The sequence below is a fragment of the Mya arenaria genome, chromosome 9, assembly GCF_026914265.1.
Source record: "Mya arenaria isolate MELC-2E11 chromosome 9, ASM2691426v1".
NCBI classification, from domain to species: domain Eukaryota; kingdom Metazoa; phylum Mollusca; class Bivalvia; order Myida; family Myidae; genus Mya; species Mya arenaria.
The window spans coordinates 40,451,000-40,473,012 of record NC_069130.1 but is presented as its reverse complement, the minus strand read 5'-3'; the positions used below and the strand labels follow the sequence as shown (position 1 = coordinate 40,473,012).

Below are 22,013 nucleotides of genomic sequence, written 5' to 3'. Positions count from 1 at the left end.
TACAAACTAATTATGAAAAGAAAATTGAAAAAAATATATAATAAACACAGAGTAGATGAGCCAAAGCCTTCGAACTGTTATCAAGTGACAATAAAGGATATAAATGTAATATTTCATGAATACCAAAGACGGCACTTTCTCAAATATGTCAGGCTTTATGCACAGAGCAGTGGATAAATAAAAAAACTCCATCACAGAAATCACAGGAAGAACTTTAATAATGAGTTATGTAGGGTAAGAGCTTAGCATACTGGAATGGCTCTCGAGAGACCAAGACTAGATTCCCGACTTCGCCATTGACCGATTCTCTCTGTTCAAAAAATGAAACTTGAATTATTTACTTACTAAAATAAAAAAGGCTTTAAGGCAAAGCTAAAGTAAATAAAAAATAACTCAATCATAAAATGTACAAATATTTACAAAATGTAAACACAATGTAAGCTTACTGAAATACAAAAACAAGGTTTAAAAGAAATGTACAGGCACACTGTTATCTGATATTTATGATCATACCAAATATATGAGGTTTTAGATGTCTGAAGCTTGTATGGAACAATACGAAGCTACGGACTGATTTATAAGTTGAATCTGAATTTCCGATAATTGTATTACGTTGTCTTTCTTACATCCTTTGAATTTTGCAATTGAAAATCGACGATTAATTTCCATTTTGTCCAAGGGATTCAAAATCACGCTCTGTTTATTTTTTACGTTGTCATCATGTTTCCCTCCATTTCTCCAATATACACACTCTGGTTTGTATATTCCACAACTGCCACCTGAAGACGAACCAAACATATAAGTATTTCCTAGATTTTATAGATGTGGTGTATTCTTAAAATTACAGTGTATACTACATATTGCCATTACAGCCAAAATCCAATTAATGATCATTTTAAGTTCAGTATATTTGTTATATAATGTCTTATACTTTAATAGACAAATGGTTTGTTATATAATGTTTCATACTTTAATAGACAAATGGCTTTATATTTCTGTATTTATACTTGAACATACCGTCATATGGTCTGCTACTTCGGCTAAAGTTTCAGTTTCTGCTGTCTGAAAATATATTTTTGAATCCTGCTGTACTAAAATAACGATTAACTTTATGAAAAGCATATAACAAACAGAGGTGGGGAAACCATAATAAAAATATGCTGGACGGAGGCGGGATTCGAATCCGCAACAGCGTGATTTTAAAGTATATGGTCTAACCACAGGACCGGGGCTCTAAAGCAATTGCAAAAGTATACTTTGCTCTTAAGTATGTATGATTTGTTTTGCACTATTTCTTCGGTTGCCAAATTCATGAATATGGCTGAGTATTATATTGCATATTGTTATTATTTTGCATACAACATGAATGTGATATGCAATACATGTATGCCACTTGCCAAGTTTTCATTTGAATACTGGTAGGAAAGTTTCAGTTCATTACTAAAATCATTTATTATGCTCAGTTATAATTGTTACATAAAATAAGATTTTGCCAGTTATCTTTGGTAAAGAAATCATGGAAAATAAACATTAATAATTTAGCATGTATAAGTTGTTTTTCTTAAATTCAATTATTATTTTCATACAATCTTTACAACTCCTGAACTATAACTTTAACTTAATTTTGCGGTTGGCAATTTCTTTTTTTTAGTTGGAAGTGTTTAGCTAATTCGATTACGTATCAACGTTATTATTAGTATTCTACATGGCCGAGAGCGTAAGATAGGTTCATTACCAACCTGTGCGTCGGGTGTTTTGTGGAAACGAGGTTTACTCGAGGTTTACTGAGTTTTTACAGAACACCCTGAGCGAGTGTTGGGACGAACCTTTCTTATACGGGCGGCTATGGTATATGTTTTTCTCCCATCTCAGTTTAACAAAATGAGGTAAAAATGTATTTTTACTGGAACTCTTTATGACAATAAAAACGTACAGTTGAACACCGTTAATTGAAAATCATAGGGACCCAAAAATATTTCGGGATAACGATATTTCGGATTAACAACATTCATAAAATTGACAGCGTTCGCGAATAGTAGATGACGTGATATACTAAGTCGTGAAGATTGCAATTTCGGTTACACGTTACCAATATGATACATTCGGTTTGAGTGATATTTCTTATACAAAAATATTTGTTGATTTATTATGTACTAAAGGACAAATAATTCCTTTTTTTTTTACTTCTTTATTAAAACATAAAACGTTTAAAACAAATTGACAGCACATGTATGCATTCGGAACATAGTACGGATTATTCGGTAGCGGGTTAAGTGAGCAATGCGTATTTTCGATTGATATTCATGTTGTGTTAACCATAAATTATATACACACTACATCACCTAAATGAATTGCTAATTTTCTGACATCGATGATTGTAAAATACGCGTGCTCAATTTCATTCTTTAACAAGCGCTAATTGTGCTCCATTGTCACCCCAAGCCCATGCCCTAGTGTAATTGAAGTATGGTGTGAAAAACTATGACATGATAAGGTTCGAAATAAGAATTGATAAATAGGTATGAAATACCAAATCGGGCCCGTAATTTTTACTTGGGAATAGCGATTAATTCGGACTAGCGATTTCGGGTTAAGGATTAAAAATTTAGTTAAAGAAAGTAGGAGTAAAATCGGGACCAAAAAAAAACAGCGATCAATTCGGATAAACGGTGTTCGGAATAGCAGTGTTCAACTGTATTTCATACGGGTCTTTGTTTTATCTTTGCCCGAGGGCAAGATACTAATTTCCTGCATGGCCAAATTTTTGGATCTACTTATCTGAGGTAGGAGAAAAGTATGTCTATCAAATATTATCAGTCATATGTAATAAATGAATTCAGCCTAGTTTTAAGTTGTATTTCTTCAAACAAACAAACCTTATCGAATCTGGCATTGTTTGCTGGTGTAACAATATTTTACCAAAATGCAAATTAGTAATAAGAACTACATGAGTTATGAATGTTGACCCTTTGGTTTACTATGATTTATAATATACTTGTCAATCATCTTACACATATATCAACTTTAACACGTTTGCATGATGTAAGCTCATCTTTCTTAAACAGACGAGCTAAAACAAATGCCAGGAATATGGTCATAATAGGTACCCCATTTACTTCTAGGTTGATAAGATGCGGCATTTATGTATGTGGTTAGAGGCTGTGGAGTTTGTTATTTAAGTTGAAGCTATAAACATGCACATATACATAATAATCATGAGAAATAACGAGCTTCATTGAATATAATTTATTTCCATATAAAAAACGGTACCTTTGGTAGGGAAGCCCTTGCCCTTGCTGCTGTCTGTTCTGCCATTTTCACTCTTGAGCATTAGACTATCATTCTCTGCATACATTCTGTTTTGGTTTGCCTGAAATATATGTTCATGGCCTCAAAATTTGCCATATTTTTCTAAATCGACATAGGAAATATTGAATAAACATTTTAATAGTACAAAACATAATACTCTCTGAAAATGTGTATAGGCGTATATTCACAGAGAATTCATGTTCATTTTATGAATAATATTTATAGATAAGCATGTGTGCTTTCCTTTTTTATGTTCTTTATAAGGTTGTTCATATATAATGAAATACTTGTTACAAAATAGAGGGCCTATGCTTATTTATTTACACTACATTAAAAGTTGAACACCGACAAGGTCTCTTAACAGAAATGGAAATATTACGATACAATAAAAAGACATGTCAATAATTAATCAAAATAGTTTAAAACATTTACCATTTTAAGCATTTAAGATTTAACGGCATATTACCTGCATATCTGCAATCTGCCTGTCTTTATTTACCAGTTTTTCTTTCAAATTCTGAATATCCCCTTGTAACTGAAAAATAAACAATTACAATTAAACCCTTATACTATTCAACAACATAATAATGTATGGAATTTCACATTTATCTCATGTAGTCGTCACGCGTGTGAAAAGAAATTGCTTGTTATATTTGTATTTACAACTTATTGTGTGTGATTTTCCCAGCAAATTAAAAACATTTAAAACATTACTATATTGGCAATCCGGGTACTATACCTCATTTATTTGCCGCGTTTTAGCGATGCACTTCTTTTCGAGGTGATTGATATCGGGATATATGTTGCATCTCGCATCCCTGAAATACAACAAAGTATGGCAGCTCGTAGTGATAATCTGGGCAAAGAGATTGTTCACAGGTGTGCCTAAAATATTATCATTCCTTGTGACACCATTTAACAATCCTCAAACCACGGATATTAATTTAGTTTTATACATCTAAATACAAAGAAATGGATGTTTGACATGGATTCATAGCAAACGCTACAGACGATCCATTTCAAAATCATGAAATATTTAAATAAATTGAAATAGTGATGACTAAAGAACAACTAGACAAATATAACATTAAAAAACTTCAGAAAAGATACCTAGTTGCGCTAATTAAATAAACAGAACAACAACAGGAAGTCCAATTATGTAAAAAAATATTGCCAAAAATGCTGCATTACAAAAATACGAATTATTTGGTATTTGCCCGGCTTCCATGTGTCACTTTAAAAAGTCGTGATTAGGAAAGTGCAACTGTCATTTTTTTATAAGTATATGAGCCAGAGTCACAAAACGTAACAGAAATGTAAACCACCTTGTGTCGTAATGCACCTGGGATTAAGGCTTAGGTAACTTTTACTATAAAAAATGTTTTACTAATAAATAGTTAGACGACCTGAAGTAAGTTATAAGTTATTAAGAATGGGCGAAGTGAGCATACATTGAACAATTTTACCTTGAAATTTAACCATTTCAAGAACAGGGATCTGCTTTGCCTGAATCCTGGCTTCGTACCGGAAATAAACTGTTCTAACTTGCATTGAATGCTTTCATCATCTTCAAAGGAAACCTGTGTTGTGGAAAATTGTGAAAGATATTTATTTTAAACAAGATAAATATAATCATCACAACTAGTGCTTGTGAAAAGTTTTATATGATATTATTATTATAATTATTATTTTTAAAAAGGCGTTTATAAACTTTGCTAGGAAAATATGCGTGGCAAAACTTAGTTGCAAATTGCTCATATCAACTCATATAATACTTGATAAATGTTTAATTATAGCATTGCAATTTGTTGATAAAAAGATGATTATAAAAACTAATGTTGTTTGAAAAGCTAAACATAAATTATATGTTTTAAATTAGTAAAATGTGTAAGGAATGCAAACATAAATTATATGTTTTAAATTAGTAAAATGTGTAAGGAATGCAAATGTGGAACTTAGCGAAAATTGTTTGACAAAGGTATTTTTTTACACTGTTTCATGAAGGCAGCAACTGTTTTAAAACTGTGCATCCGCTTTTACAAAGGGTTAAAGGCAATAACACCATAATAATCATATCTTTTTACAAATAAACAAAACTATAGTAGTATTTACCTTAATGCAACCAATGCTGCCACAATGAACATGCTTGATTACTCTTCCATTGAATTTTTGTTCTATAGTTTGGAAGATATGACCATCAATACTCCACTTCATTGAAAATTCCATTTTACATGCATGCGCTTGCTCAGTGAACTTAGGAATGGAGAGGGCAGTGCGTATGCAAAATAAGACTTTCCCCTGTTAGCCACTGACACTGACGCGATGCAAGTTTGTTCAGCATAATGATGTATAACTAATTCTTGTGATCAGTTTGATAAGCATGACATTGAGGTAATTTAAGATCTAGCACTCTGGTGGCTGGATAGTTAATGCCAAAATTTAATTGCCATTTACATCCCAGGGGCTTTGTGTCAAAGCCAACTGATTATAGTGCATTAAGTGCCTCGTTTAAGAAATGTTTTACCAATTTATATCATGGTGTAGTTAACTTGTGTGAAATATAAAGAATTCTTTAAGGATAACAATGTCTGTTTAACCGTAAACCATTTAAACTTTCTGATATGATGACGTCTTCGAAAAGGTGTATTTGTGTATAACTCATGAGAGTTGAGCTAATCGTGTTTAAATTAAATAAATCAAATCAATCATCAATATTCCAAGTAAAACATATTTTTATCAATTTCATTAAAATTAAACATGATGCAAATATACTTCAAAATACTTAAATAGCGTTCGTATTCTCTCTCATTGTTCGTAATCAATTAATATATGAAGTTTTATTGAGTCGCTCAAAATTTTGTAATTTCACTCACACAAAAATCGAAATGGACAGATTGCCGGGGAGACGGCTATTATTATCTAACCAGTTTTCTATTTTCAGTAATATGTGCTTGTACATTTTTGTCGGCAAGTCAACCAGAACTTGACTTTACAAAGAGACGCATTTTTCAATCCTCAGACTGCAACTGAGTAGCATTTATCTGATGGAACGAAGTGAATGATTAAATAATTTAGGTGTTTATTATAGGTGTTATTGAGATTGGCAATTCAGTTAGCAAGTCATCCATCCTCCATAAATCCCCCAACTTTGGTCAATCCTGCAGTAAGAACAAACAGCGGTCTGCATCGGACTGTAGTAATTATTTCAACTATCATAACTTTACTACTATATACCAGCATGGATAATCAAATCAGCCAGTCACTAGTTTAACAGCGTAATAAACTATGATAGAGCAGGTTTGGTGGGAACTGACCCCTACTAACAAATGTTAGACTCTTTCTTGGAAATTGATAACTGTAGTATAAAAGGATGGTTTCTTTGAATGCATGTTAATTTTCTTTCATTATTTTGTCTGCTGTTATCACCGCGTTTTCATCATCGTACTGTTGTGTTTTCATCATCGTACTGTCTTGTATTTGTCATCGTACTGTCGTGTAATCATTATTGCACTATAGTGTTTTTATCATCGTACTATCGCGTTTTTATTGAAGTACAATTGTATTTCCATCATCGCACTGTCATGAAGTCATCATCGTATTGTCGTGTTATAATCATTGTTCTATTGTCTTCCGGTGCGCATGAGCATAGAAGATTTCCCCTCCAAGTGCTAACATGTTGGTTTCAGGGGTGCGTGTCTTTGAAATATATCTTCAACCGAAGATCATCATCATCATCATCAACATCAAAAACAACAGCAACTACGCATTATAACCTCGTTAGGACCATTCACGTCATCATTGCATCATGATTTGCATAAATGTCGTTGTTGCCTAATTGCTACTATAAATATCATTATCTTAGTTGTGGTCATCACATAATCATTGTAATCATTGTTGTCATGTTGCGTCGTGATATGGTTATCATTATCTTTGTTGTCGTCATCGTCGTCGCATTGTGATTTGTATTATTGTAAAAATTGTCGCCAATGTGGCATTATCGTAACTATCATAATCAACATTCTCATAATCACAATACGCATAATCATCATCATCATCATCATCATCATCATCATCATCATCATCATCATCATCATCATCATCTTCATTATCATCATCATGTTGCACATTTGCACTTACTTTACATAGCATTCAATGTACCCAAAATAATAGTTCAGTTATCATAGATTTGATGTTCAATAATTATCATATTTACACCAAGTTTGCTACGGAAGGTCGGTTTCCCGGAAAAAAAAACTTTTAGGTTGTTCTTGTGGAATATTATTTCAGATGTTTTTGTTCTAAAAATACAACGTATAAGACTGACATATTCGGGTTTCTATGGTTGCCTTGGTTCTCAAACACGTTAAATCCCGAATTGAATAGTTGTATTACAGAATAGCAGCATGAGCATGCAAATAGTCAGAATAGAGATCGCAAGAGTAGTAATAGTAGTGGAAGTTGTAGTAATAGAAGTGGTTGTGGTGCTGGTGGTGTTTGTAGTAGCAAGTAGAATTAATAGTAGTTAGAGGTAGTAGTAGGTGATGATGATGGTACTAGTAGTAGTAGTAGTGGTGGTGGTGGTGGTGGTGGTGGTGGTGGTGGTGGTGGTGGTGGTAGTAGTAGTAGTAGTAGTAGTAGTAGTAGTAGTAGTAGTAGTAGTAGTAGTAGTAGTAGTAGTAGTAGTAGTAGTAGTAGTAGTAGTAGTAGTAGTAGAAGTAGAAGTAGCAGTAGCAGATCCAATAGCAGGAAGTGTTGTAGAAGTATTATTATTCATAAAAAGACAGGTGCTTTTATAAAGTAAATATGACGTTACGTCATTTTACTTCAGACTGTGCCATTTGCTTTAGGGCTGTGCTATCATTAGTTTTTTTCAAACGACCGATGAGTTTACGAGATGTTTCTTATACATCTGTATTATTTTCATCAAGTTTGACGCAATTATGATTGGAGATTTACAATGATGGTGATCGTATCCGATATTTTTTTCACATGAAGGGCAAATTATTGTATGTGCATGCGCACCGTAAGGCGATAGTATGATGGTAAAAACATGACAGAATGATGGTGAAAACGCGACAGTACGATTATTAAAACAAAACAATCAATGATGTAAATCCCACATACCCATGATGGAAACATGACAGTAAGAAAGTGAAAACATGACAGTACAATGACAAAAACATAACAGTACGATGACAAAAAAGGCAGTAGTGCCATGCTGAAAACATGACATTCCGATGTTGAAAACATGACAGTACTATGGTAAAAACATGACAGTACATGACATTACCATGGTGGAAACATGACAGTACGATTGTGAAAACATGACATTACCATGACAAAAACCTGACAGTACATTAGTGAAACATGACAGTACGATGGCAAAAAAAGGCAACAGTACCATGGTGAAAACATGGCATTACGATAGTGAAAACAAGACAGTACGATGGAATAAACATGACATAACGGTGATGAAAACTTGACAGTACGATGGTGAAAACAAGACAGAATGATGGCGTAAAGGCGCAGTCCCATGATGAAGAAAATACATTACGATGGTGAAACGTAAAAGCAGGATGGTGAAAACATGACAGTACAATTGTGAAAACATGACAGTAAAATGATGAAAAGGAGACAGTATGATGGTGAAAAAAGACAGTACGATGGCGAAAAGGCGACAGTCCTATGTAGAAAACATGACAGTACGATGAAACATGACAGTACGATGGTGAAAACATGACAGTGCGATGGTGAAAACATGACAGTACCATGATGGAAACATGATAGTACAATTGTGAAAACATGTAGTTACCATGACAAAAACATGACAGTGCTTAGTGAAAACATGACAGTAAGATGGCGAAAAAGGTAACAGTACCATGGTGAAAACATGGCATTACGATAGTAAAAATATGATAGTACAATGGCATAAACATGACATAACCATGGTGAAAACATGACAGAACGTTGGTGAAAATATGACAGTACGATGGCGAAAACATTACGGTACGATGATGTAAACAATGACAGTACGATGGTGAAAACTTGATAGTATAGTGGTGAAAACGCGACAGTACGATGGTGAAAACATGACGGTACGATGATGAAAACAATGACAGTACGATAGCGAAAAAATGACATTACAATGGTAAAAACACGACAGTACTATGGTGAAAACAAGACAGAATGATTGGGAAAAGGCGCAGTCCCATGATGAAGAAAATACATTACGATGGTGAAACATAAAAGCAGGATGGTGAAAACATGACTGTACAATTGTGAAAACATGACAGTAAAATGGTGAAAAGGCGACAGTATGATGGTGAAAACAAGACAGTACGATGGCGAAAAGGCGACAGTCCCATGTAGAAAACATGACAGTACGAAGGTGAAAACATGACAGTAAAATGGTAAAAATGCGACAGTACAATGGTGAACACAAGACAGTAAGATGGCGAAAAGAAGACAGTCGAATGCTGAAAACATGACAGTACGAAGGTGAAAACATGACAGTACGATGGTGAAAACATGATAGTACGTTGATGAAAACAAGGCAGTATAATGGTGAAAACAAGACAGTACAATGGTGAAAACAAGATAGTATAATGGCGAAAAGGCGACAGTGCCATGGTGAAAACATGACATTACACGTTGAAAACATGATAGTTCGTTGGTGAAACATGACAGTACGATGGCAAAAAGGCGACAGTCCCATGATGACAGTACGATGTTGAAAATGTGACAGTACGAAGGTGAAAACATGACAGTATGATGGTCAAAACGCGACAGTACGATGGTGAAAAGAGGACAGTACGATGTTCAAAACATAACAGTACGATGATGAAAACGCAACAATAAGAAGTTCTTAAAGTGTAAATGTGATGCTAAAAAAAGAAATGAATATCAAAAAAAATCTGAAACGAAAACTTGTAATTTTATGCTGCTGATTATATATAGTTTACTTACGGTTACAAAATAATAGTAATGCATAGATTGTACCTAAAACATACGTTTGCTGCATTCAATATTACGGAGGTAACGTTCATTTACATAGACACTGCATACTTGTATATCAACGTAATGCACAAGTCAATTGTAACCACGCCCCAACCCCCCCCCCTCCTCCCAGGTCCATGGATTAGCGGGGACTTTGACTTTTGGTCCAGCCATGATCCCCGTCCTTCGGGGAAAAACTAGTGGTAAAATCCTCGCAAAATTCCCCCGCACCCAAGTAAAGACTATTCCTGGCTATTTTTGGCGCAAAGACAAAACCACCTCATTCACCCGGCACTACCGGGCTACCTGAAAGGTAAAAATACGGCCCATTTCCCCGGCTATCCCGCCGGATATGTGGGAGGGGGCGTGGTTACAAATTGACTGGTGAAAAAGCTTATACAATTTCTTAACATCTAGATGAACCATAGTAAAGGCACTCGCCGCACTGAATCAAAATGTAATATTATTATGATAAGTAAAACCAATGCTTGAAACATAAACAAATGTACCTGTCACTCTAGTGAATTGTTATATTGATTTTACGGTGATGCAATTGTAATACATATGTATTATTATATTAAGGCATACGCAATCTTTTTGTTTGCAACAGATTACTAAGACTATCTATGTTACTTGCGTCATCGTGAGATCACATTGAAGACTTATACATGAAGTCATTAATCAAACATCTTTTCTTGTGCAAGAGTTCTTATACACGTTAACATTGGTTCATCTACTTTAAACGCTGGTCCCTATGCTAAGTTTGTACAATATTGAAATAATCTTGTCAGCGGCCTCCCGGGGAGCCAATTTATTATATTGATAATGAATGGAAAACAACAATTTCTTTAAGATATATACTTATTGAAGTATTTTATAAAAGTTGTTTATCTGCCAAGCTTTATTCTTACAGAAGAAGATTTGCAATGGAGCAAATCTAAAATGTTAACTGTTAGATAGTCAGTTAAGTTACCGTGTTTCTTTAGACGTCGTATAGACGCCTATTTCATGTGACTATAATATCGATTTTATTTCGGACTTTAATCGTATAATTGGAACAATCGTGTAGTTTAAAACATAGTACATGTATCTAATTAAAGTTGGTATGGCACTTTGTTTTATTGCAATAGTCCCAATTTTTTTATGTCTCTATTCTGTTTGCACTTAACCAAACATTTTTCGGCAAAAAATTAAAAGTCATGTTCTTACATATTTTCGTGTCAATATTTTGAACACCGTTGTTCGTTGCAATGTGACGTACCATTGCTAAAGTTGAATGCTCTTTGGACGTGATAATACTTATAATAATATTAATCATCATCATAAGCATGATCATTTAATTATTATTGTTATCATTATTATTTCCATCGTTATCAGCAGATTCGTAATAGTTATTGTCTTCAATATCATGTTCATTTTGTCATCACCGTTGTCATAATCCTTTTGATTGTTGTCGCAACCATTGACGACGTGGTCGTCTTTGTATTTATGTTTATCGTATATTCATGTCTATATGAATATAACAATGTCAAAATTAAGGTTATGTGTCTGGAACTCTACATTTTAACATCCATATAAAAAAGAACACGTACAGACAGAAGAAACATACGCACGGACATATGGACCGATGAACGAACAAACACGCACGCATACATATAACGTCCTGCATTATCAAGTTGCTATTAATGACCTTCAATGATTAATGCTTTATGATATTGAGCTGTACATAAAGTAATTAAAAAAATTGTGTTGCACATCAAAACGCGTTCGTATAACAATTATAATTTTGATGTTAATACTTCCATTAGCTGTTTCTGTGATAAGTTACACGTGTAACATACACATATATCAATATCAATGTTCATGCTTTTAGTCTGAAACTATGAAAAGGAGCATACACCACAAATTGACGCGATCAGACGGATGAAAACAGTTTTATCCTGTTATTGTTTCGATTTGAAATCGACTTCTTTTTTTGAAATTACAGACGGAAGGATTGAGTTCTCAATCAAATTCAAGTTCTTACATGTACAATATATATTGTTTGATATTTACTTAGGTAGCGCCCATTCTAACAGTACCAGTATCAATGCTGTTGAATAAAGAGAAAACAAGTGCATTTATAGAGGGAGATGAGTATAATGTACACGTATTGTTAAATAAAATTGTAGATGGTGCTTTTTAACTAAGTAGGGCTGATACAATATAGGGCATAACGAGTTCTGGTTATACACAGCTATAAACAGCTCGGGACTCGAACCCTCAACCCCCTGCTTGCAAGTCAGGTGCTTAACCACTATGAGCTATCTGAAGGGTTGGTATACTTCTGTAAGGGCAATCAACAAATCAACAAATCGATCCGGTGACCCAAAACTATACAAATGTGCATTCATATTAACAATAACCTGTGTTAAATTAAACAGATAATAAAATATGTTACCTTTGACCATTCATATACATTTGACATTATGCAGTTGCAATGCGATCTGTATGAGACAAGAAATGGGGAAAAGGTTTTTGTTATCCATGCTTATTAGTCATTTGTTTCAGCTTTAGTCACGGTACTGTCAGCTTAGTCAAAAGCTATCATTATTATGATTGAATGTGTTGCCAGATATATATTTTTTCAGTCCAGAACCTATTTTCATAAGTTTGGACTAGATTGGCGCTAAAATCAGTCAATAGTAAAACCTTTGTTTTATTTTACCAGTTAAAACACTCAGTAACACCAGCTTGATGTCAGATATCACCCTTGTAATTGCAAAGCCCATTAGTGTCAAGATCAGATCAATATTTGTCTTGAAATCCACAACAGTTGTTCAAGTGCCTATAACTGCTCATCAGCAGGTCATAAAACGAAGCTTCAAGAATGAAGGAAAATGTCTAGAAATTAAGAAATTTGCGGAGGGATATAATTAACCAATAAGCAACAATCCAGAATATGATTTATCAATATGACTACTAAAATGTGAAATAAAATTGATTTTGACTGAACTGTTTAGGATACACAACTTCGATAGTCTGCTTAAATTTTGTTGAACTTTATCAGTTAATTGAAACTAATTCCCACAATATTTAGCTGAAATCAATAATGGATTATCTCGGAATATCTTTATAAAACATTTCTTTGGAAGATGTCATTGACGAAGAAACCAACACATTAGGAATATCCCTTGAGGAAATGGAAACCTCTTTAAATGCTCAGGTACTTTACATGTTTTACTCAAATATTCTTCTATAAATAACTCTACTTATGTAAAGCAGTTAACCTTTATGTCGTAAAGGCAGATTAAAAGCAATGTTTGTATTGAATACACCATGGAATTTATCTTAATGCTCAATTTAGATTAACATTATATTTTATAATGCTACGTAATTCCATTTACTAATATAACGATATTTGATCAAACTGTATTAAGTACATGAATATGTATGATGTATGCTTAACATAGTTAATGGTTTTTTAAGACTATTATAATTATTATAATATTTGACCTTTCAGGATTTGTCAAAGCATATCTTTGAGTTTGATGATGAATTTATCTTCAGCCTAAAGGTAAACTGTTATTTTTTTGTTATTTAATAAATGTATACTGCCAGTGACGTTTATAGTTTGTTTGAGTGATTTAGACTCTTAATGTGTGTATTTAGATCAACAATTTTGTTTACATTTTATACACAACTCAATGTCTGCCTACCTCTTCTGATTTCTTTATCAGATGGATGTCAAAAGTTGTATTGTTTCGGAGTATTCACTACCTGTTGTTATCTGTAGAAATCGAAAGGTCATACAGACTTTTACATACTTTTATTTGTATGCAATAGAACGGAACGTTTTTTTTAGCTATAATGGCATTATTTCAACTTTAAAATATTTAATTGTTTTCTGCGCAATTTACTTTCACTTTTGGTTTTAAGTGTCTGCAGTATGATTGTTGTTTAAGGGTCATTGCTTTTGAACATTAATAAACACAATAAACAAATCAGTTACACTGACGTTCTTAGACTCGTCATTTTTATTTATTTAAGTAAATCAAAGTTTCAAAAATTACAAAAGAACTATTTCAGTATAAATTCAAGCACATTTCGGCTTTTTGTATTTCCAGCGCAGGAGTATGTTTTTGCAATTTGTATTTACTTTACGCATGCGATTTTCTTCGGCGCTATTTGATTATATGCGCATGGAATTCATGTTAATGGAATGCGCATTATATTATTGTGATATTTTGTTCATTAATGCTCTATAGAGTTTTTATAATTCACCCAATACCGTGATTCAGAGGCATACTTGAAATTAAGAAATGGCTGAGTGTTTGATAATCAGAACTTTGAACGATTTGTTCCTGTTTTTCCTGCATTATACCCGGCTAATTGGGTGCCAGACTATTAAGGTCGTTGGTTTGAATCCCGGTAGGAAAATACGACTTTGATTTATACGGTCCCATAATAAAGGCGGTTGGCCTACTTGTTTATGACCCGGGACTCAGTCATTGAGAGGGATAATTGATATAATCGATGGACATTTTCAGTTCAATCGATGTAAAATAGAAAAAAGAAATACTTAGTATCATGAAGCTTTTGTAGTGAAATTCAAAAACACATGATTCAGAAATATTTAGCTAGTATTTATTAAACAAGTATTGCATTCTTGAAAGGGCAATACGAGGAGTATTCTCCCACGTTACAAGCATAACAAGGTGCAGTTATTTATGTTATGCTGTTGATATGTTTTCCTATTGCCCTCTCAGGAATGCAATATTTTTTAAAATGTAATTAAATGTGATTCTTCAATTCACAACGTGTATTACATTTACATTCATTAAATGTTATTTGCATGCATTTACTAAACGTGTAAAGGTATACTTTTTTCAATAATTAAGTATATATGCACATTTATGAAACCATCATGTTGTTACTATTCATTTAGTTATACATTTTTTATAACTGATGTGACTCTTTAAAGGATGTAGGAGCTAATGTTTGCACAATCAAAGCATTCCAGAGATTGACTTTTACAAGTTACACAATAACAAAATGATAAACATAGGTTATCGGCCTCATGTGTCTGATACATACGGTGGAACATAACTGCCGTCAAATAATCTGTTAACGTCTGCGAGTTGTTCGTGTTAACCACTTAATTATGCGATAATTATCAAGCTATCTAGTTAATAGAAACTGTTCTCTGTAAGATAAATATCACACTACCAAAAACTGGCATCAAAGTGCTCGGAACTGCCACCTTTTTCCCTTTTAGCTGCATAAACAGGTTATCTAGTTATGGTTAGCGAATTCCACTTAAATAGGAACATAATTACCGGCAGATAACATTCGTGTTACCACATATTTATAAATGCATTTTGGCCTTTAGCTTCAACTGGTTATCTAGTAATTGTTTATGAATTCCATTAAGTAAGTACATTCTAACTGGTTAACAAGATACAATTCATGTTACCAGTTATTGTTTTGATTATTCCATGGATCATTTTCAATGTGCCCATATCAAGCAGCCCTACAGTTTATGCCAGGTTTCTGGATGTTGGTCCATTTTCGAAGCCTCACTTCACAGCTAGGTGTTTATTATGCATGTAATTGAGATAACCAATGTCTGTCAGCAGGGGCCCATTAACCACTCTTCCCTGGTCAGTTTTGGGGTCAGAAGGATATTTATCAGAGAGCATCTTCAGTACGATTTCTGCACTAAAATTCACGATGACTATAGAAAATCAATTTATATCATTTACTCTAGTTTTAAACTTTTTATGAAAATGAAAAAAACAAAACATAATCATTGATTCCATAGCAAAGAAATGAAACATTGAAGTAAATAAAAAAATATATTCAGTCTTATCGTTTGATTTAATTTCGAACGGAATAACTTTATACATGGGAGTTTTATTTATACTTTTCATTAAGATACCGTTAGCTGTCTACTTACTACAAAAGTATCAACATTAACCCTATTATACCCAATGAAATGTACAATTGAATGAAATTGATATTTAGGTTTTATAAAACATAATAATTTATGTATTACATGTATATCTAACTGTGTCAATAATGCAGTTATAATGAAGTTTGTTATATATGGTTATATTTAAAGAATATGTTTTTCGCAATTTTCACAACAAATGAAAATTAATACTTTCTTTTGCTGCATTTTTGGAACAAGAAAAGAATACTGCAAACTTGATACATTGCTATTTTTCACTTTAGGATGATTACGCGTAATTCAACCGTATTAAATCATAGCAACATTATCCAATTGCTAGCAGTCTCATAATTATAAAGTCTAAATTTTGTAAACTCTGAAGTCATCACTTGGATTGAGGTTCGTATGTTTTCAGGTGAAATACTTTTTTGATTAAATTATAATAACTCTGGTTTTACTAAGTGCAGTGGGAAACGAAACCCGAGATGCAAAACGTCCTTACCTAAATAACGCCCGAGGTTTCTGGACTTTAGGTAATATAATCGAGTTTTAAGTAACACAAGTTGGCATATTACCTACAGACGGAATCACAGACAGACGACGGACGACCAAGGGCAAATCTATATGCACCCCCCCCCCTCCCATTTTATGGGGGCATAAGATGTAATATTAAAAGAAATGTAATATTTTAACCATTTGCCAAAAAAAAGGTCATATATTGATGTACTTAGATATTCTTATTACTTATAACACAGCTTACAACTTATTTTTTGTAATCTGAGCACTATATTACCTTGATGTTGAAACTGAACTTTCATAGGTTTCTATTGATACATTGACATTGTGGTATTTGCTAAAATGCATTTCAAAAAAAACATCATTGCCCACTTTTCATGTGAATTATATAAGCCCTCTTTATGTTTGTGTATTTTAGTTTATGTAATTTTCTAGAAAATTCATATCCTAAAATATAGCTTTTGAAACAGCGATTAAAATCTTCTTTACTGACACAGTTAAATCAACGTTTGTTTTCTTTGTAAGATTTCTCTTCTTAATTTGCATTGTTGTGTGAGAACATTCTTCATTAGAAGAGTGATTAAACATTATACACACTTCATGGAAGCTTTCCATATTATATATATATCATATGAGAAATGATCACAACAAAGCAATACTGTATCTTAAACCACTATGTCCGGACTTTTGATATCATACCAGTATATTTGAACGTTATATGACTCCTTTTATTTTAATCTAATATTTAAAATTATCCAACTTTTTCTGATCGTTTGCACTCCTACATGCACAGTTGATGTAAATTTTTAATCACAGCAGTCACTGAACTTTTATTACATGTTTCTGTAATACAATGTATGTAGAGCATTTTTCCAGAAATATATTTTTTCTCCATATTATTTTCTCTTTGCGAAAAAGCAAAAATATGTGTATATTAAAGCATCTTATAATAGGGTAATAACTTATTAGTAGTGCGTTTTGATAAGGGAGATGGAATTCGACTCAAGTCGCACGAGGCGCTTACTGACTGAAATCAATATCTTAAAACATCAACAACAGTTGAATAAGACATTCCGGATCGACATGTTATTTATATATATATATCAATGGTTTAAATCACTTAAAAGATACATGATTTCGTAAAAAATGTTACATTTATGACAAACTTGTTTTATGACGTCATTTAAACATTCCACAATGATACTTGATGGACGTCAGTATAGTGGATTTTGGACTACCGTATATAATAATAATAATAATAATAATAATAATAATAATAATAATAATAATAACTATGATATACAAAATTTATACAAAAGCATTCGGTAATAAAATTATTTTAATAATCAAGATAGCGAAAGTTGAAATACCAAGAAAAACCTCCTAACATAAAATGGCCCAAATCTCAAGACAAGAACAGCTATTACTCTCAAATTAATCAGACAAACAGCTCCCAGCAGGGAAAGGGTCAAGTGGTCAGTTTACAGTTATGTTAGATAAGTTCCACTGATAAGCCCGAACATCAGCTTGATGCTCAGTAGCGGCATTAACTGTAGGATTGCAAGTGTTCATAACCTCGTGTATAGTGGTCAATAGGTTTATAAATATATGCCTTTGTGCGGTTAAACTGAAAACTAATTACAAGGGTTAGAATTTTAATATTTTAGTAAGTACCATTGGCATGTAGATTGCCGTTATCCTAAGGTAGTTGGCGAAAAATAAAAATTAGTCCATTGCGTTCTACAATTTGAAATTGCCTCCCATTTACTCCTCATTTTGAGAAAAAGGCTAATCAGTCCATGAAATCACCATGAAATTGTACCAGTCAATTAATTACCACTTAGTGGGTTTTGACTGATACTGCAGTGTTAAGCTTGTGGTGAGTTTGTGCATGTATCAAAATGATCTTGAGAATGGGGTAAATATTTGCATACATAGAGAATTGGCCTACGCTAATTGATAAATTAAAAATTAAAACTGAAATCACAATGTTTTCTTTACAGTTCTTGAAATTGATAAAGGGACATCTAAGTCATTTTTTTTCGTATGATTTCTTTATCAGCCTAACTGGCGATAACTTCTGTTCGGTCTTCAAGTTTGTCATACGAGGTCGTATTTAAAATGAGTTGACTTGGGCGTGTGGGGATATTCATGACATTTAGTGATAGCTCTTATTATTAAAAATATATAATATCCCACAAATAGAGATCATTCTAAACTGTTTATGTAAGTATAATGGTATACAACAAAATTAATTCTTCAACTTAAAAGTTCAAGTTAACTGAATCATATGAAATTTAATGAACGACAAAAAAGTTAAAAATAAGATGTACAGCTCGTTTAAAACATGTGCATTGGAATTGAATACCAGCTGGGCAGTCAGGTGTATTTATAAGACTGTGGCTTATGTGTTGCTTCAGATCATTATCACAGAAATGTTGATAAGCAGTGACCCTGTGTAACCTCTATTAGAATGATACGTTTGGAAGGTACAAACTCTTGACATTATATTTAATTTTGCACATAAAGAAGTAAAACTGGAAAAAAAGTCATGATACAATACTAAAATGACGGTTTAATTCAGGAGTCCGATGAACCATTGGCTGTTGTTAGTCCAGAGGAACCCACACAGCCACTTCATACATCAACCCCAAAGAAACCCATACATGTATGTATTCAACTGCCTGCAAAAATGGGAAAATTTGCTGCAGAAAACTGTACTTTTTACAATTAAGTTACCCCATAAAGTCATGTATTATTTTTGAATAATAAAGAACAATAAACAAATAGATCATATTTATGCACCGTGTTATATTTTCATTGCTTAAAAAACAGTTCATAGATATGTTATCAATTATAATTATTTTTCAGACAAGTAAAACAGGAAAAGGCAGACCAGTTCATATTTATGCACCGTGTTAAATTTTAATTGCTTGTAAAAAAAGTTCATAGATAATGTTTTATCAATTATAATTATTTTTCAGACAAGTAAAACAGGAAAAGGCAGACCAGTTCGGAGGTTATTAAAGCTTAAGAAAACAGGGGAAGTGCAACGTCTACAGCCATGTAGGAGATGATGTTTTCATAGCAATGTATCCCAGAGCCAGATCATCAGGGCTAGAGAAAAAGAATAGACGAAGGATTTCAACTGTAGAGTTGACTGGAAGTTGGAAAAGTTTGAAGAATCCCCGAATTGTTTTGGTTATGTTACCAAACCTTTCAAGATTTAGTTGGTAATATTCCCAGAAATATATTTAACTCTGTCAATAAATATGAGCTGGTTAAGCTCTGCGATTATGTTAAAGAATCAGTATGTATTCGTAATGTTATTCCTAATAATTATTATTATTATTATTATTAATTTAGTTCATCCTCTGATACTGCTGCCTTTACGTCAACATATTTGTGTCTTTAACCATAGCACTAACCATGTACAAGCATTTGATATCAAAAACCTAAGTGTATGTGTTTAGACGATGTTCTGATGTATATGACTTATAAACGTCTGTTCTGTTCTTTTCTGTGTTTTTTTTTTTAAATCATAATATGCGAAAGTCCACACTTGTATTTAAAATAATTATTGTCAAATTGTAAAATTGAAAGAGACATACCTGTAATACTGAAATAACATTCTAGTAGGTTTAAACAACCAGGAATATGTAATCTATGTCTTCTTATCAATCAACACTTATTAGAGTCAAACGTCATGGTCATAACTCATATTCGCCATTAAAATGTTGTCGTATTTACTTATTCCCTTCTAAGAGGACACATTTTATCTGCAAATATCTGTTATCATCTGAACACGATTGAACACTATGTCTACTATCCTCACACTTTGAATGGTCATACTCTTAAAACTGCCTTAAAGTCATCCAATGGCAATGACCAATCAGCTGTCATTTAAGTCCATGCATATTGCGATTGTTCAAATAATCCTGACAACATGGCGCTCAGGGGGTGGTGGGGATTAATATTTGACAAACATCTCTTGTTATAAAATGTTTATATTTTTATTGGAAATATTACCAAACATTTGCGAATATTGCATGTTTTAGAAATGTTTAGAACAATTTTAGTCATACTTTAGATTATTCTGGGAATATTACAAACATGCTGAAAAACCTGCTGTTAATTTTAATACTATGCAATGAAGATTTTGGTAATATTTCCAGAATTTTCATGTCCTACAGCAGCCCACGTGGAGCTTTTTCTTTTGGATTATTTTATTTCAATTCATCTTTTGATATGCCCAAAAAAGTTTTGGTAATGTTTCCAAATATTTCAAGATAATATAATTGTATTCAGGTTGAATTTGAGAACGATAACGGAAAATGTTCGTAATTTATTTTGGGAATATTACCAAATATTTGTGACAATTCTAGTTTAAGAATGATATAGAAAATCTCTCGGCATAATATGGATTATTTTGGGAATGTTCTCAAAAATGTTGAAAAGCCCCAGTTTTCAATACTATACTATGAACTGTTTGGTCCTACATAAACTATTTGTGGAGTTTTCAAAGGCTTTTTGTTGAATTAGTTTGTTTCAGTTCATCTGGTAATATTCTCAAATAATTTTGGTAATGTTACCAAATATCACGATCAAATTGGTAATATTCCCAGAAAACCTGGACATTTTATTCAGAATCCTAGCAGAAGATTTCATCATTTATTTTGGGAATATTACCAAATATTTGTGACTTTTCATAGTTGAAGAATATTTTTGAAAATTTCTCGGCATAGTATCGATAGTTTTGGGAATGTTCCCAAAAATGTTAAAACCCCCACTATAACTTTAAATACTATACTTTGAAATGTTTGGTAATATTCCAGAAAGGTTTTGGTAATGTTACCAGAAATTTCAAGATTAACTGGTAATATTTCCAGAAAACCTGGATATTATTTCCAAGACGAATTTTAAAATGTTAGCCGAAAATGTTCATAATTCAGAAAAATTACCAAATATTTGTGACAACCCCTAGTTTTTATTAATTTTAAATAACCTCTCAACATACTATGGATACTTTTGGGAATATTACCAGAAATGTTGAAAAACACACCATAACTCTTCGATACTATATTACAAAGTGTTTGGAAATATTTTCAAAATGTTTTGGTAATGTTACCAACTTTTCAAGATCAAATTGGAAATATTCCCAGAAAACATGAACATTATATTCAGAATCTTAGCAGAAAATGTTCATCACTTATTTTGGGAATATTACCAAATATTTGTGACTTTTCATCGTTGAAGAATA

The 22,013-nt window shown here is 32.7% G+C and overlaps 1 long non-coding RNA gene across 1 annotated transcript; it reads right to left on the bottom strand.

Annotated features, from left to right (window-relative positions):
- Window positions 1–723: 723 nt before the first annotated feature.
- LOC128246479 (uncharacterized) lies at window positions 724–3,846 on the bottom strand. Its single transcript, XR_008263259.1, has 4 exons — window positions 3,776–3,846; window positions 3,271–3,370; window positions 1,018–1,062; window positions 724–779 (listed from the first exon to the last, which is right to left on the bottom strand). It is a non-coding gene; the product is annotated as an uncharacterized LOC128246479 (long non-coding RNA).
- Window positions 3,847–22,013: the final 18,167 nt, after the last annotated feature.